The sequence below is a fragment of the Oryx dammah genome, unplaced genomic scaffold, assembly GCF_014754425.2.
Source record: "Oryx dammah isolate SB20612 unplaced genomic scaffold, SCBI_Odam_1.1 HiC_scaffold_3, whole genome shotgun sequence".
Lineage (NCBI taxonomy): Eukaryota > Metazoa > Chordata > Mammalia > Artiodactyla > Bovidae > Oryx > Oryx dammah.
Genome location: NW_024070187.1, coordinates 65,389,418 through 65,404,871, shown reverse-complemented (window position 1 = coordinate 65,404,871; position 15,454 = coordinate 65,389,418). Strand labels below are relative to the sequence as shown.

The window sequence follows — 15,454 nt, the reverse complement described above, 5'->3', positions numbered from 1 at the left end:
CAGGGAAGCCCCATATTAAAAGAAGCTCAACATCATATGTTATTAGAAAACTACGAATTGAAACATCAGTAAGATGCTACGGCACCTACTGAAATGGCTAAAATCCAAAATAGTGACAACACGAAATGCTGGTAAGGATATGGAGCAAAGGAACTTCTATTCATTGCTAGTGGGCAAAATGGTACAGCCACTTTGGGAGTCAGTTTGGTATTTTCTTACAAAACTAAACATACTATCCAGCAATTGCACTCCTCAGTATTTGCCAAAATGGGCTAAAAACTTACATCCACACAAAACCTGCACATATATGTTTATAGCAACTCTATTTGTAATTGCAGAACATGGAAGAAGCCAAGATTTCCTTCAGTAGGTAAATAGATAAACTGTGGTATGTTTATAAATGGAATATTACTCAGTGCTAAAAAGAGATGAGCTGTGAAGCCAATATTGCTAAGTGAAAGAAGCAAATTTGGAAAGGCTACATGCTATATTGCTACAGGCTCAATGATTGTGTGCCTGCAAAATTCATATGTTAAAATTCTAATGCCCAATGTGATGGTGTGAGAAGGTGGAGCTTGGGGGAGGTGATTAGTCAATGAAAGCAGAGTTCTTATGAATGGCACTTGTGCCCTTAAGGAAGATTCTCCAAAGGTCTTCCTTGACCCTACCACCTTGTGAGGACACAGAGAGAAGATGGCCACCTGAACCAGGAAGCAGACCCTCACTAGATACCAAATTCCCTGGCATCATGATCTTGGGCTTCCCAGTCTCCAGAATGTCAGAAACAAATTTCTATTGTTTGCAAGCCATCCAGTCTATGGTATTTTGTTAAAGCAACCCATAAAGAAATATTTATGATTCCAAGCATATGACATTTTAGGTGTGTCAACACTGGACGTCCAATCTGATACTTAACATGATCAAAAAGGGTCACAATAAGGTTTACCATTATGAAATTTAGAATCTTAGGAAGCAGAGAATATTCCAAAATGTCACAAAGGTAGAAACTATTCATATATACACATTCAAACATCAGAATAGCATTGACTGTCTCAGGAGCACTATCCAAAGCTAGAAGACACTAAATATTGCCTTAGAAAACCCAAGGGAAATTGTTTTCTTACACAGGAGTATATATACATAAAAATTCAATTGTCAAGAATGAATAAAGGCATTGCTAGATATGCAAGATCTCAAAACATTTATCTTCCCTCAGCTACTCACAGGAAGCTACAGGAGAAGGCTCCACTAAGATGTAAATTAAGGAAGAAGATGCTGTGGAACTCAGAAAACAGAAGCTCCCATGCAAAAGATAGACAAGAAATCCTTAGGATGATCAAATAGAGATCCTACGATGAGAGTAGTGCAGACCAAGTTTTATTTTTACTGACAATAAAGGCAGGAAAGGGAATATTCTTTTACATATAAGAAGACAAATTCAAGGCATTTATAGCAGGAAGGCTTACAAAAGCATTAACCTCAAGATTAATCTTGATTCACCTTAAAGTAAGTTGGTAATAACTATGTTATGTTCCTATGATGGATATATCAAAGGAATCACTCAACATGAAACCTCCTGAAATGTAGTTTCACCTCATTATTGGGAAAAAAATAGTTAAGTGGGAGGAACTTTGATGCAATTCCTTATTACATTTTTATATTTTTAGTAGTTTTTGCTTAAATAAAAAACACTGAAAAGAAATTGGTTTGAGAAGTATGACAGGAAAGATCTTTGAACCATCTATATTTTCTCCCCCTTACTACTATAATAAAATAAACAAAATATCCAAAATAAGCAATTCCAAACATGCAAGCCAAAAAAATGTGAATGTAATATAACAGCTAGGCAATAGGCAAATTAGAATGAATGTATATGCTCAGAATCTAGAAGAAAACTATATTTTAAAGAGGATGATACATACGGTGAAGTTAAAAGAAAAAATCAACAATTCATCTTGACTTTTGGTTGGGTTGGATTGAATCTTGTTTTGTTGGGGAAACACAATAGACACTCTTGGCCCAAAATGGAAGGATTAGATGAAGATTAGATGAGGGGACTACTTTATTTGACTAGTTTTGGAAATAATCTCATGATTATCTGCTTCATGATTTTCCTATCTGGCCCTGTAAATCTGTAGGGCAGTGATCTGTAGACATGACTCTTTTCTTGACCATCATAGAACCTAATATCATAGCAACATAGTACCTTATCTATTGAGTAAACAAATGACTGCAGAGCCCAGCATAACACTAATTCCTCCAGAGAACTGTTAGTTTGCAAAAATAATCATAATCTCTAATTTCAATACATTTCCTAAAACACAAAAATGAACTTTTATCTTCTTCTATTTTACTCTATGCATTTATTCAGCACATCATTATTGAAGGAATTCTCTGTGAAAACCTCTTAGTTGGGCATCTTTTTACTAAAAACTAGTACAGGAGAAATCATCTCTTTTTCCTCTCAAATCATAGGGAAGATAACTCTCTACATTGACAAGGATCATGAAATGTTTCAATTCACAAGCTATGAGATGACCATAAACCCAAGGTTGCTTTGTTATTTTTATGTCATCAGCGTTCATAGCACTCTGAATATATTGAAAACATGTGATTGTTTTTCTGGATGACATGTATGCTAGTTCAACAGCTTACACTGCAGTCATAATTGGTTATGATTTCAGGTGGCAACTACTCTAGCATTATATTATCACTGTGACATCAAGAAGGCATTAACATTTATTGAGTACTTGTATGTTGTAGACAGTTCTTTACAGCAACCTCATGAGGTAAGTATTATCCATATTTCACAGAAGAAGCAAATGGTGCAGAGTGGTATACTGACAACCTGTCCAGGTAGCAAATCTGGGCTGAAACCCAATGATGTCTGATTCTTATCCCATGCCTTTTCTACTATGATCTATAGGAGTTGGCCTGTAGGGCTTGTGATCTTTGTAATAAATTAAGCCCAGATATATTGACATTATACACAAAAGTTTAAATTTGTTGAAGAAGTAGGGAAAGGGATAGTTAGGGAATTTGGGATTGACAAGTGGACACTGCTATATTTAAAATGGATAACCAACATAGACCTACTATATAGCACAAGGAACTCTGCTCAATGATTTGTGGAAGCCTGGATGGGAGGGGAATTTGGGGGAGAATGGATGCATGTATACCTATGGCTGAGTCCCTTTGCTGTCCACTTGAAACTATCACAACATTGTTAATTGGCTATGTGAGTGAAAGTCGCTCAGTTGTGTCTGTTTGCGACCCCATGGATATACAGTCCATGGGATTCTCCAAGCCAGAATATTGGAGTGGTAGCCGTTCCCACACTGCAGGTGGATTCTTTACCAACTGAGCCACCAGGGAAACTCAAGAATAGTGGAGTGGGTAGCCTATCCATTCTCCAGCGGATCTTCCCGGTCCAGTAATCAAACCGGGGTCTCCTGCATTGCAGGCAGATTCTTTACCAGATGATCTACAAAGGAAGCCCCCAAGATATGGAACACTTCACGAATGTGCATGTCATCCTTGCGCAGGGGCCATGCTAATCTTCTCTGTATTGTTCCAATTTTAGTATATGTGCTGCTGAAGCTAGCACAAAAGTAAAACACAGTAATATAAAATAAAGTTTTTTAAAAAGAAATATATATTGAAAACCCTATCTTTAAAAGACTTAGATATATATACTCATACCTTAAAACCTCATTTTTACATATATATATGTACGTGTGTGTGTGTGCTTGCTAAGTTGCTTTAGTCACGTCTGACTCTTCGTGATCCTATGGACTATAGCCCACCAGGCTCCTCTGTCCTTGGGATTCTCCAGGCAAGACTACTGGAGTAGGTTGCCACTTACTTCTGACCCAGGGATCAAACCTGCGTCTCTTGCGTCTCCTGCATTGGCAGGCGAGTTCTTTATCACCACCACCTGGGAAGCCTATATATATATATGTAATGTAATCTCAATTACATAATGTATATATGTAATCTAAACCCAAGAGGAAAACATTTTAAGTGAAAACCTAAGAACTGATGTAAAGCAATAAATGAAATATGTTTTTTCAAGCATTAAGTTAGGTGAGACCAGTGAAGCATATTGTTCAGTTCAGTTCAGCCGCTTAGTCGTGTCCGACTCTTTGCAACCCCATGAATTGCAGCACGCCAGGCCTCCCTGTCCATCACCAACTCCCAGAGTTCACTCAGACTCACGCCCATCGAGTTGGTGATGCCATCCAGCCATCTCATCCTCTGTTGTCCCCTTCTCCTCCTGCCTTCAATCTTTCCCAGCATCAGGGTCTTTTCCAATGAGTTGGCTCTTCACATAGGTGGGCAAAGGATTGGAACTTTGGCATCAGTCCTTCAGATGAATATTCAGGGTCAATTTCCTTTAGGATTGACTGGTTGGATCTCCTTGCTACCCAAAGGACTCCTAAGAGTCTTCCCCAACCCCACAGTTCAAAAGCATCCGTTCATGGGTACTCAGCTTTCTTTATGGTCCAACTCTCATGTCAATACATGGCTACTGGAAAATCAGCTTTGATAGATGAAACTTTGTCAGCAAAGTAATATCTCTGCTTTTTAACATGGTGTCTAGGTTGGTTGCAGCTTTTCTTCCAAGGAACAAGGATCTTTTAATTTCATGGCTGCAGTCACCATCTGCAGTGATTTTTGAGCCCAGGAAAATAAAATCTATCACTCTTTCCATTGTTTCCCCATCTATTTGCCATGAAGTGATGGGAACGGATGCCATGATCTTAGTTTTTTGAATGTTGAGTTTTAAACCAGCATTTTTACTCTCCTCTTTCACTTTCATCTAGTGGTTCTTTAGTTCCTCTTTGCTTTCTGTCATAAGAGTGGTATCATCTACATAGCTGAGGTTACTGATATTTCTCATGGCAATCTTGTTTCCATCTTGTGCTTCACTCAGTCCAGCATTTTGCATGATGTACTCTGCATACAAATTAAATAAGCAGTGTGACAGTATACAGCCTTAATGTACTCCTTTCCCAATTTGGAGCCAGTCCATTGTTTCCTGTCCGGTTCTAACTGTTGCTTTTTGACCTGCACGCAGATTTCTCAGGGGGCAGGTAAGGTGGTCTGGTATTCCCATCTCTTGAAGAATTTTCCACAGTTTGTTGTGATCCACACAGTCAAAGGCTTTAATGTAGTCAATGAAGCACAAATAAATGTTTTTCTGGAATTCTCTTGCTTTTTCTATGATCCAACAGATGTTGGCAATTTGATCTCTGGTTCCTCTGCCTTTTCTAAATCCAGCTTGAACTTCTGGAAGTTCTCAGTTCAGATACTGTTGAAGCCAGGCTTGGAGAATTTTGAGCATTACTTTGCTAGCATATGAGATGAGTGCAACTGTGCGGTGGTCTGAACATGCTTTGGCATTGCTTTTCTTTAGGACTGCAATGAAAACTGACCTTTTCCAGTCCTGTGGCCACTGCTGAGTTTTCCAAATTTGCTGGCATATTGAGTGCAGCACTTTCACAGCAACATCTTTTAGGATTTTAGATAGCTCAACTGGAATTCCATCACCTCCACTAACTTGGTTCATAGTGATGCTTCCTAAGGCCCACTTGATGTAACACTCCAGAATGTTTGGCTCTAGGTGAGTGATCACACTGTCATATTATCTGGGTCATTAAGATCTTTTTTGTATAGTTCTTCTGTGTATTCTGGGCTCCCCTTGTGGCTCAGCTGGTAAAGAATCTGCCTGCAATGCAGGAGACCTGGGTTCGATCCCTGGGTTCGATCCCTGGGTTGAGAAGATCTCCTAGAGAAGGGAAAGGCTACACACTCCAGTATTCTGGCCTGGAGAATCCCATTGACTGAACAGTCCATGGGGTCACAAAGAGTCAGACGTGAGTGAGAGACTTTCACTTTCTGTGTATTCTTGCCACCTCTTCTTAATATCTGCTGCTTCTGTTAGGTCCATACCATTTCTGTCCTTTATCGAGCCCATCTTTGCATGAAACTTTCCCTTGGTATCTCAAATCTTCTTGAAGAGATCTCTAGTCTTTCCCATTCTATTGTTTTCCTCTATTTCTTTGTATTGATCACTGAGAAAGGCTTTCTTATCTCTCTTTGCTATTCTTTGAAAATCTGCATTCAGATGCATATATCTTTCCTTTTCTCCTTTGCCTTTTACTTCTCTTCTTTTCTCAGCTATTTGTAAGGCCTCCTCAGACAACCATTTTACCTTTATGCATTTCTTTTTCTAGGAGATGGTTTTGATTACAGCCTCCTGTAAAATGTTTTAAACCTCTGTCCGTAGTTCTTCAGGCACTCTATCAGATTTAATCCCTTGAATCTATTTGTCACTTCCACTGTATAATCAATAATAAGAGATTTGATTTAGGTCCTACCTGAATGGTTTTCTCTACTTTCTTTAAGTCTGATTTTTGCAATAAGGAATTCATGATCTGAGCCACAGTCAGCTTCTGGTCTTGTTTTTGCTGACTGTATAGAACTTCTCCATCTTTGGCTGCAAAGAATATAATCAATCTGATTTTGGTATCGACCATCTGGTGATGTCCACGGGTAGAGTCATCTCTTGTTTTGTTGGAACAGGGTGTTTACTATGACCAGTGCGTTCTCTCGGTAAAACACTGTTAGCCTTCGCCCTGCTTCATTTTGTACTCCAAGGCCAAACTTGCCTGTTACTCCAGGTATCTCTTGACTTCCTACTTTTGCATTCCAGTCTCCTATGATGAAAAGGACATCTTTTGCGGGTGTTCGTACTAGAAGGTTGTTTAGGTCTTCACAGAACTTCAGCTTCTTCAGCATTACTGGTCGGGGCATAGACTTGGATTACTGTGATATTGAATGGTTTGCCTTGGAAATGAACAGAGGTCATTCTGTCGTTTTGGAGATTGCACTCAAGTACTGCATCTTGCACTCTTTTGTTGGCTGTGAGGGCTACTCCATTTCTTCTAAGGGATTCTTGGCCATAGTAGTAGATATAATGGTCATCTGAATTCCTTTCACCCATTTTGGTCCATTTTAGTTCACTGATCCTTAAAATGTTGATGTTCAGTCTTGCTGTCTCCTGCTTGACCACTTCCAATTTACCGTGATTCATGGACCTAACATTCCAGGTTCCTATGCAATATTGTTCTTTACAGCATTGGACTTTACTTCCATCACCAGTCACATCCAGAACTGGGCATTGTTTTTGCTTTGGCTCAGCCTCTTCATTCTTTTTGGAGGTATTTTTCCACTCTTCTCCCATTGCATAGTAGACACTTACCAATCTGGGGAATTCACCTTTCAGTGTCATATCTTTTTGCCTTTTTATATGTTTTTTGGGATTCTCAAGGCAAGAACACTGAAGTGGTTTTTCATTCCCTTCTTCAGTGGACCTTGTTTTGTCAGAACTTTCCACAATGACCCATCTGTCTTGGTTGGCCCCACATGGCATGACTCATAGTTTCCTTGAATTAGACAAGGCTGTGATCCATGTAATCAGTTTGGTTAGTTTTCTGTAATTGTGGTTTTCATTCTGCCCTCTGATGGAGAAGGATAAGAGGCTCATGGAAGCTTCCTGATGGGAGGGACTGGCTGTAGGGGAATCTGGTTCTTGCTCTGATGGGTGGGACCATGCTCATTAAATCTTTAATTCAATTTTCTATTGATGGGTGGTGCTCTGTTCCTTTCTTGTAGTTTGACTTGAGGCCAAACTATGGTAGGGGTAATGGTGGTAATGGCGACTTACTTCACAAGGACTTATGCCAGCATGCTGTGGCTCCAAGGATTGCTGTATTCAGTGCCCCTGACCCCAAGGCAGGGCACTGTCAACCCATGCCTCTACTGGAGACTCCAGGACACTCACAGGCAAGTCTGGTTCAGTCTCTTGTGGGTCACTGCTCCTTTCTCCTGTGTCCTGGTGTGCCCTCCAAGAATCTGTTTCCGTAATCCTGTGGAAGTACTGTGATCAAATCCCACTGACCTTCAAAGTCAAATTCCCTGGGGGTTCTCAGTCCCTTTGTTGAATCCCCAGTTTGGGAAATCTGTTGTGAGCCCTAGAACTTTTGCAATAGTGTAAGAACTTCTTTGGTAGAATTGTTCTCCAGTTTGGGGGTTGTCTGCTTAGTGGCTTTGGGGTGGGACTAATGGCGACCTCCTCCAAGAGGAGTTTTGTCACATGGCATGCCTCCCAGGTCTGCTGCAGCCAGAGCCCCTGTCCCCACAGCAGGCCTCTGCTGACCCATGCCTCCGCAAGAGACACACAGACACTCAAAGACACATCTGGCTCAGTCTCTTGTGGGGTTCCTGGTGCACACAAGATTTTCTTTGAGCCCTCTGAGTGTCTCTGAAGGTATGGGTTCGATTCTAAACACTATTTTGTCCCTCCTACTGTCTTGATGAAGGAGCCCAGTGGGCCATAGTCCACGGGGTCACAAAGAGTTGGACAAGACTGAATGACTTCCCTTTCACTGTCTTGTTGGAGCTTCTTCTTTGTCCTTGGATGTCAGATATCTTTTTTTGGGTGGGAAGGAAATGGCAACTCATTTCAGTATTCTTGCCTGGAAAATCCCACGGACGGAGGAGTCTGGTAGGCTCCTCCATCCATGGGGGTCACAAAGAGTTGGACATGACTGAGCGACTCCTTTCCTTTCCAACATTCTCCTGTTAATGGTTGTTTAGTGGTTAGCTGCAATTTTGGAGTTCTCACAGGAGAAGATGAGCATATGTCTTTCTACTCTGCCATCTTTTTTAGGTCAACTGAATCTCTGCAGAAACATTTTGGAAATGAAGCATGTGAATCTCCTAAACCTATTTAGAAATGGAGAAGCCCTCACATTTCTTGACAGCTCACACTGGGTATTACCCTTTGGTGTCTCGAATCCCAAATTAGAGGATTGTATTAATGATTCTAGAGGCCCTTAGTTAACCTTCAAATTCCCTGATTCTTCACCAAGGATTTGATTTTTTTTTTTAAACTTATGCCTTACACTGCCAAACAAAGTGCTTTAGTGATATAATCTAAAGCAACAACCCCTACAAGACTGAGAATCTATATTATGTAGAAGTGAAAAACACTAGCTTTTGAATCAGAAAGACCTGGGTTCAAAACCTTTGGCATTAATGAGCTATGTAATTTTAAGCAAGTTACTTTAAAGCTTATGAATCTTTGTTACTACAACTAGAAGCTAGTGATGCTTCTTTCTTCATGGAGACATTGTGAGGATAATATGAAATATGTAATACATGTGAAACACAATACTTGGTACAGAGCTGGCCTACAATGAAGCACTGATGTAATTACAACATTTATTTAAAAGAGAGTGCTTATGGCACCTCTGACCCTATGTTTGCTCTCTAGTAAGACAGACTTCATTTTCTGGTATCCATTAGTTGTGTCAGGCTGCAAATTTCTGAGCCTCATTTTGCAACCAGAGTCTATCAGTCATTCTCAGCCATTCTCTGAATCAGAGCAGCTGACAGAATCTTCAGTGAGGTCATTATTTTTAGCTTTGGAACGTTAGAAAGCTGCAGGGGATTTTTCACGGCATTCAACAAATTAGCAAAGGTCATCAAAACAAACCCACTTACTGAATTCATTGGCTCAAAATCCTGTCAAACCAGTGCTGTCGTATTAAATTAAAGCACTTTCTACTCGCAGTATTTCCATAAAAAATGAAGCTAAATTATGTTTAGATTGGCTCTATTGTTGCTACATTTTAAAGTCACAAATTTTGATGGCAAGTCAACTCATCTCCTATCTGTAACCCCCCTCACCATGTGATCATGTGATTCTTTCAGTCCAAAATTTCCTCACTTTTCCTCTCTGTCCATCCAAGTCTGAAGTCCCATTTCCTTTAGCAAGCCATTCCTAAATTATTTAATCCTTGGTCTCAGGTCTGCAGAACAGGACATTTATATAAATGTGTGTGTGTGTGTGTGTGTGTGTGTATATATATATATATATATATATATATATGTAAAATATATTATAATGTAATAAATATATTATATATCTTTTTCTAAGCGTGGTTTTGACTTTATTTGGCTCTGTACAAGGCATTAAACATAATTCGTCTCTTCCATTTTCACAGATGCTCTTAATGATACTAAACTCTGCTTGGTTGATTAACTAGCTTATGAAGCATTCACAGACCAGCATGACAGACTAAACATACCAATGGCTCTTGACAAATAGTATATATACCATAAACTCTCTGCTTTCCATATCACATAAATAATGTTTTGGAAGAAATACTACAGAGTCAGGTAATTGACCCATTTTTCTACATGCCCTAAATGATGACTTTGAATCAAGCCACACCACAAGACTGCTGGATCCTTTAGCAGCATCACTTTAGATGTAATAGAATTGCCTTACTGAGCTGCACTTTGTTGTTATGCCAGCAGGCCACACTGGTGATTGCATAAGAAAGAACTAGAGAAATCTCTGAGCCCCTGTTCTGAATATCTACTGGAGAAATACTATAGAATAGTAAATTAGGTTTGGTTTTATGGACAATTTGAAATTTATAAGTTGATTGTGTTTCCTTGCTTTGGCCATTAAAAACCTTACTGATAATTTGGGGTTCATTTCTCTCAACTGTATGCTCCACCTTAGTAACAAGTTTTGCTTTATATTTTTCCACCCATAGTTTCTCTTTGTCCTGGTCACCACAACTGTTTAATCCTTTTACACCAAAACTATGTTTTGTTAAGTGCCTCATATCTTTAGTAGAATAGTGAAATGAAGTGAAAGTCGCTCAGTCGTGTCCGACTCTGCGACCCGGGGACTGTAGCCCACCAAGCTCCCCCATCCATGGGATTCTCCAGGCAAGAATACTGGATTGGGTTGCCATTGGAGATTAAAAATAAATTCTTGATCTGTTCCTCTAGGGAATTATAGCAATTATAATTTACAGATCATTATTCCTCAATTATTTCCTGACTTGTATTTTTCTTTCATTGTTTTATGTCTCCATAACAGCAGAGACATTACTTTGCCAACTAAGGTCCATCTAGTCAAGGCTATGGTTTTTCCAGTAGTCATGTATGGATGTGAGAGTTGGACTGTGAAGAAGGCTGAGCACCGAAGAATTGATGCTTTTGAACTGTGGTGTTGGAGAAGACTCTTGAGAGTCCCTTGGACTGCAAGGAGATCCAACCAGTCCATTCTGAAGGAGATCAACCCTGGGATTTCTTTGGAAGGAATGATGCTAAAGCTGAAACTCCAGTACTTTGGCCACCTCATGTGAAGAGTTGACTCATTGGAAAAGACTCTGATGCTAGGAGGGATTGGGGGCAGGAGGAGAAGGGGATGACAGAGGATGAGATGGCTGGATGGCATCACTGACTCGATGGATGTGAGTCTGAGTGAACTCCGGGAGTTGGTGATGGACAGGGAGGCCTGGCGTGCTGTGATTCATGGGATCGCAAAAAGTCGGACACAACTGAGTGAATGAACTGAACTGAACTGAACTGAACTTAGTTTTAATCCATATTATATTCTTAAAATTTTCCTATATCCCTCCACACACTGGCAGCATAGCATATGCTCACTGAATCTTTAAATCAGACTTCTGGATAAAGGTCTGCTTCTAGGTAACTAGCTGTGTGATCTTGACCTTAATGTCATTGAAACTTGCAGAATTTCATTCTCCTCATCTGTATCTGACAGAATTGGCCTGAAGTAATCTTCAGTGACCTTTTCTAGTCCTAAGATCCTGTCACAATTGCCTGAGTTCTTAAAAAACGTTCTTGACACAAGATATTTTAAGACAGGTCTGACTTAGTAAACTACTCGCAGATATGAATATGACCAAGTGACCTATTTATTGCAGAATATGTCCATAAAGAGAAGGGATCTGTGTAAGGGAGATTTACTCACTTTTTCATTAACAAAGAAGAGGACACTTCCAGACACTTTGGTTCAGAATTTAAGCTGGAAGAATAATTACAAATGGGTAATAAAAATGATTTAGAAGGCTGCTGCTGCTGCTAAGTCACTTCAATTGTGTCCGACTCTGTGTGACCCCATAGATGGCAGCCCACCAGGCTTCCCTGACTGGAGTGGGTTGCCATTTCCTTCTCCAATGCATGAAAGTGAAAAGTGAAAGTGAAGTCACTCAGTTGTGTCCGACCCTCAGCGACCCCACGGACTGCAGCCTGCCAGGCTCCTCCATCCATGGCATTTTCCTAGGCCTTTTTAATTCTGTAGTTTCATACCTAGAAAGTGCAGATTCCAGTTCTTTTAGTAGAAAAGAGGCTGAGGGATGTTGCAGAGGGGCCCTAAATGGAGACCTAGTTTCAAGTCCAACATTGGTCATTAATCAAAGAAACAATGGATTGCCTGACTCTGTGTCCTTGATTTTTCAGTAATGAAAAGAGAAAAATTATCTGCCCATACGTGCAAGAAGATTTGTGAGGGTCAAGCAAGACAGTGCTAGATAACCCCATTCAATAAGTACAAAATGCTATATACATTTGTATATGTGTGCATGGCCATAAGTCAAGAGATGACCTCTGATGACTCAGTGAGTATTTTGGGATTGCTTTTGACTAAATTGGATCATTTTGCAAAGTTGGTGGTTGAGATGGCTGAGCCAATCTTAGATTCTTGGTGTTTCCCAAATTTGTGAATGACTCAACAACATATAAATCTCCCTGCTTCCCAATACAACTTCATTGGAGTTGAGGACAAAATCTTATCAAGATATAAACACCACAAGGTCTGGGCCCATGTCTGTTTTGTTCACTGGACATAAAAGATCAAGTCAAATATTTGTTGACTACATGGAGGGGAAGCTGGATGAATGATGAAGTACCCTCCATGGCGGTGTGTCTTGCTCCTTTCCTATGTCAGTTAGGGCACAGGATTCCAGGTTGTGTTTCAGAAAACTTATACATAGTGAGACACAGAATTCTGAGATCACTTCAAAATGCCAGTATTTGTTCATTTGTTGTCAACTTGACATCACAACACCAAGTATCATAGAAGAGAAGCTAGAACAATTTCCCCAGAATCTTCTTATCCAGGTTAGAGCTTACCAAAAAGAGGCATTCTTGTCAGCATTGGAAGATGGAGGAGGAGAGACCATTATTTTCTGGGGACAATTGCTGCTAGATTCATGGTCAGATGTGAGATTCAGTGACTTGCTGGGGAGCTCTTGAGTACCTCTACTTTAATAAAGAGTCAGAGATAATTGGTGGGGTCTTCCTAGAGATCCTGAGTCTTGCAACACCTTCTTCTGCTTGGGTGTTTCAGGCTGAAATTGCTGCAGTTGATTTCTTTCACCTTGGCTCACCAGCTTTTCCAGTCTTCATGTATGCTCACTTCTCTATGTTAAAACCTACGTTATCTTGAATACATTGAATAGCTCTTCTGTTTTCTTGATAGAAACTTGACTAGAAATAGAATCTCAAATGTTAAATTTGAGCATGGTGGCTCAGGCGGTAAAGCGGCAAAGCCTACAATGAGGGAGACCCGGGTTCAATCCCTGGGTTGGGAAGATCTCCTGGAGAAGGAAATGGCAACCCACTCCAGTATTCTTGCCTGGAAAATCCCATGGACAGAAGAGCCCGTAGACTACAGTCCATGGGATCGTTGCAAAGAGTAGGACATGACTGAGCAACTTTGTTTTCACTTTCAAGCTTCAACTAAATGCATTTATATACATAGTTAGCACCTAGGGGGGAAAACCTTGAGTTTTTTTTAACAACCCATCTAGGTATTATTTGGGCTTTCCAGGTGGCTCTAGTGATAAAGAATCCAGCTGCCAATGGAGGAGATGCAAGAGATGTGGATTCAGTCCCAGGGTGGGGAAGATCCTCTGGAGTAGGAAGTGGTAATCCACTCCAGTATTCTTGCCTGGAAAAGCCCATGGACATAGGAGCCTGGCTGAGCAACTGAGCACTAGGCATTATTTAGTAAACAATTGCTCTTCAACATTCAGCAATATCTTTGAGGCCTAAGAAAGTTGATGAAGTTTTCCAAAGTGTCTTACTTGGCTCTCTTAGAAGAATTCGGTTCAAAAGGGCACAATTTCCTAGAGTGAAAAGAACAGATTCTCAACTCATGTTGTCCATAATTTAGTCTGGACTTGGTTGCTTTTTAGCCCTGCATATTTGGCAAATTCATTTAACTTCTCCTGGGCTTGGTGACTGTATCACCATGATGGGAGTCATGACATCTATATTTCTTGAGACCCCTTGAGAATGGCATTCAGGCATCTGTACAAATGCTACTTTAGGAATGTAGTCTGGGGGAGTCAAATGAAAATGTTATGAAAGCATTTTGTATGTATGTTATTCTCTAGACTCACATTCACATACTAGTTAAATGCATATAATAATGGAGATTGATAAAAGTTCAATAAAAGTAACTTCTATAGAACTAAAGCATTTCTACTATGCCTGAGTGTAAATATGGCGATCATATGCACACCCACCTCTGGGAGACTTAACCCAATGTGGCTGTCAACAAACAGGGCAGTGACTGAGAGAGGGTGTCATACTGTGGGGCTGAGACTCCATGGAACAACTGAGAAAATCTGTATCGCTTCAGCATAGGATGGTTTTCAGAACCATAGAATGGAGGTGCAAACTGCTCTCCACTCAGAAGGTCACTGCTGTAGTCATACTTGATCTTGACTATTGGGAAGGAATACATCAAATCAGCTTCCCAAAACCAATGAGATAACTTTTAATTTTCCATCCTTACTGGCAATTATGCTATCCTGAAGCTATTGAATGATCATGGTTAGGATTCCACACATGTGATTTATTAAAAGTGGACCCTGTTAATTCATTGCAATGAGGCAAGACAGGGCAATGGACAAGAGCCAGGGGAAGACAGGAGCCCATGATTGGTAATGGCTGAGTGTCTGTTGGCATTGAACAGATCTTTCAACACCTGTGCCTATGAAAAGTAGACATACTTTGGCTTGTTTTTCTTTGTGCTAACATTATTGGATTTGTATAACTCCTGATCCACAAACAGCATGTGTATGTGTCTGCCTCTCTCCACATGCCTCTCCACCCTTCCACCCCATCATACTCTTCTTCAGCATACTTGTCACAGCATATCATACTCTTGCATTATATTTTATATCAGTGACTTTCTTTTGATTTTTTCCACATCCTTCTATAATCTACTGTAAGGTACATCTGGAGAGAGACTTTGTTCTGCCTGGGATAGTTAATAATGAAAGTGTGTGGGTGAATAAACATTTGAATTATTAACCTAGTTTTTTTGATGTTCTGCTTGATTCCTCAAACATTTAGGTAAAGACTTAACCCAACAAAAAGAGATTTTTGAAAAGTTTACCAGTGGTTGGGCCACCCCTTTACTCACTTAAGGAAATGGACACTCTACCTAGAGTTGTACAGGGGCCACAGTTTTTCAAATGCAACAGATAATGGAGATTTCCTTCCTGAGAATTAGGGAGAGGAACTGTGGGTCAAATTCTTTGCC

General features: G+C 40.2%; 1 protein-coding gene and 1 non-coding gene across 2 annotated transcripts in view; both read right to left on the bottom strand.

Moving 5' to 3' along the window:
• Positions 1–15,454, bottom strand: part of GABRB1 (gamma-aminobutyric acid type A receptor subunit beta1) — a 434,566-nt gene that overhangs the window by 72,159 nt on the left and 346,953 nt on the right. The window lies entirely within an intron of this gene.
• On the bottom strand, positions 3,501–3,607 carry LOC120862313. Its single transcript, XR_005720741.1, has one exon. It is a non-coding gene; the product is annotated as a U6 spliceosomal RNA (small nuclear RNA).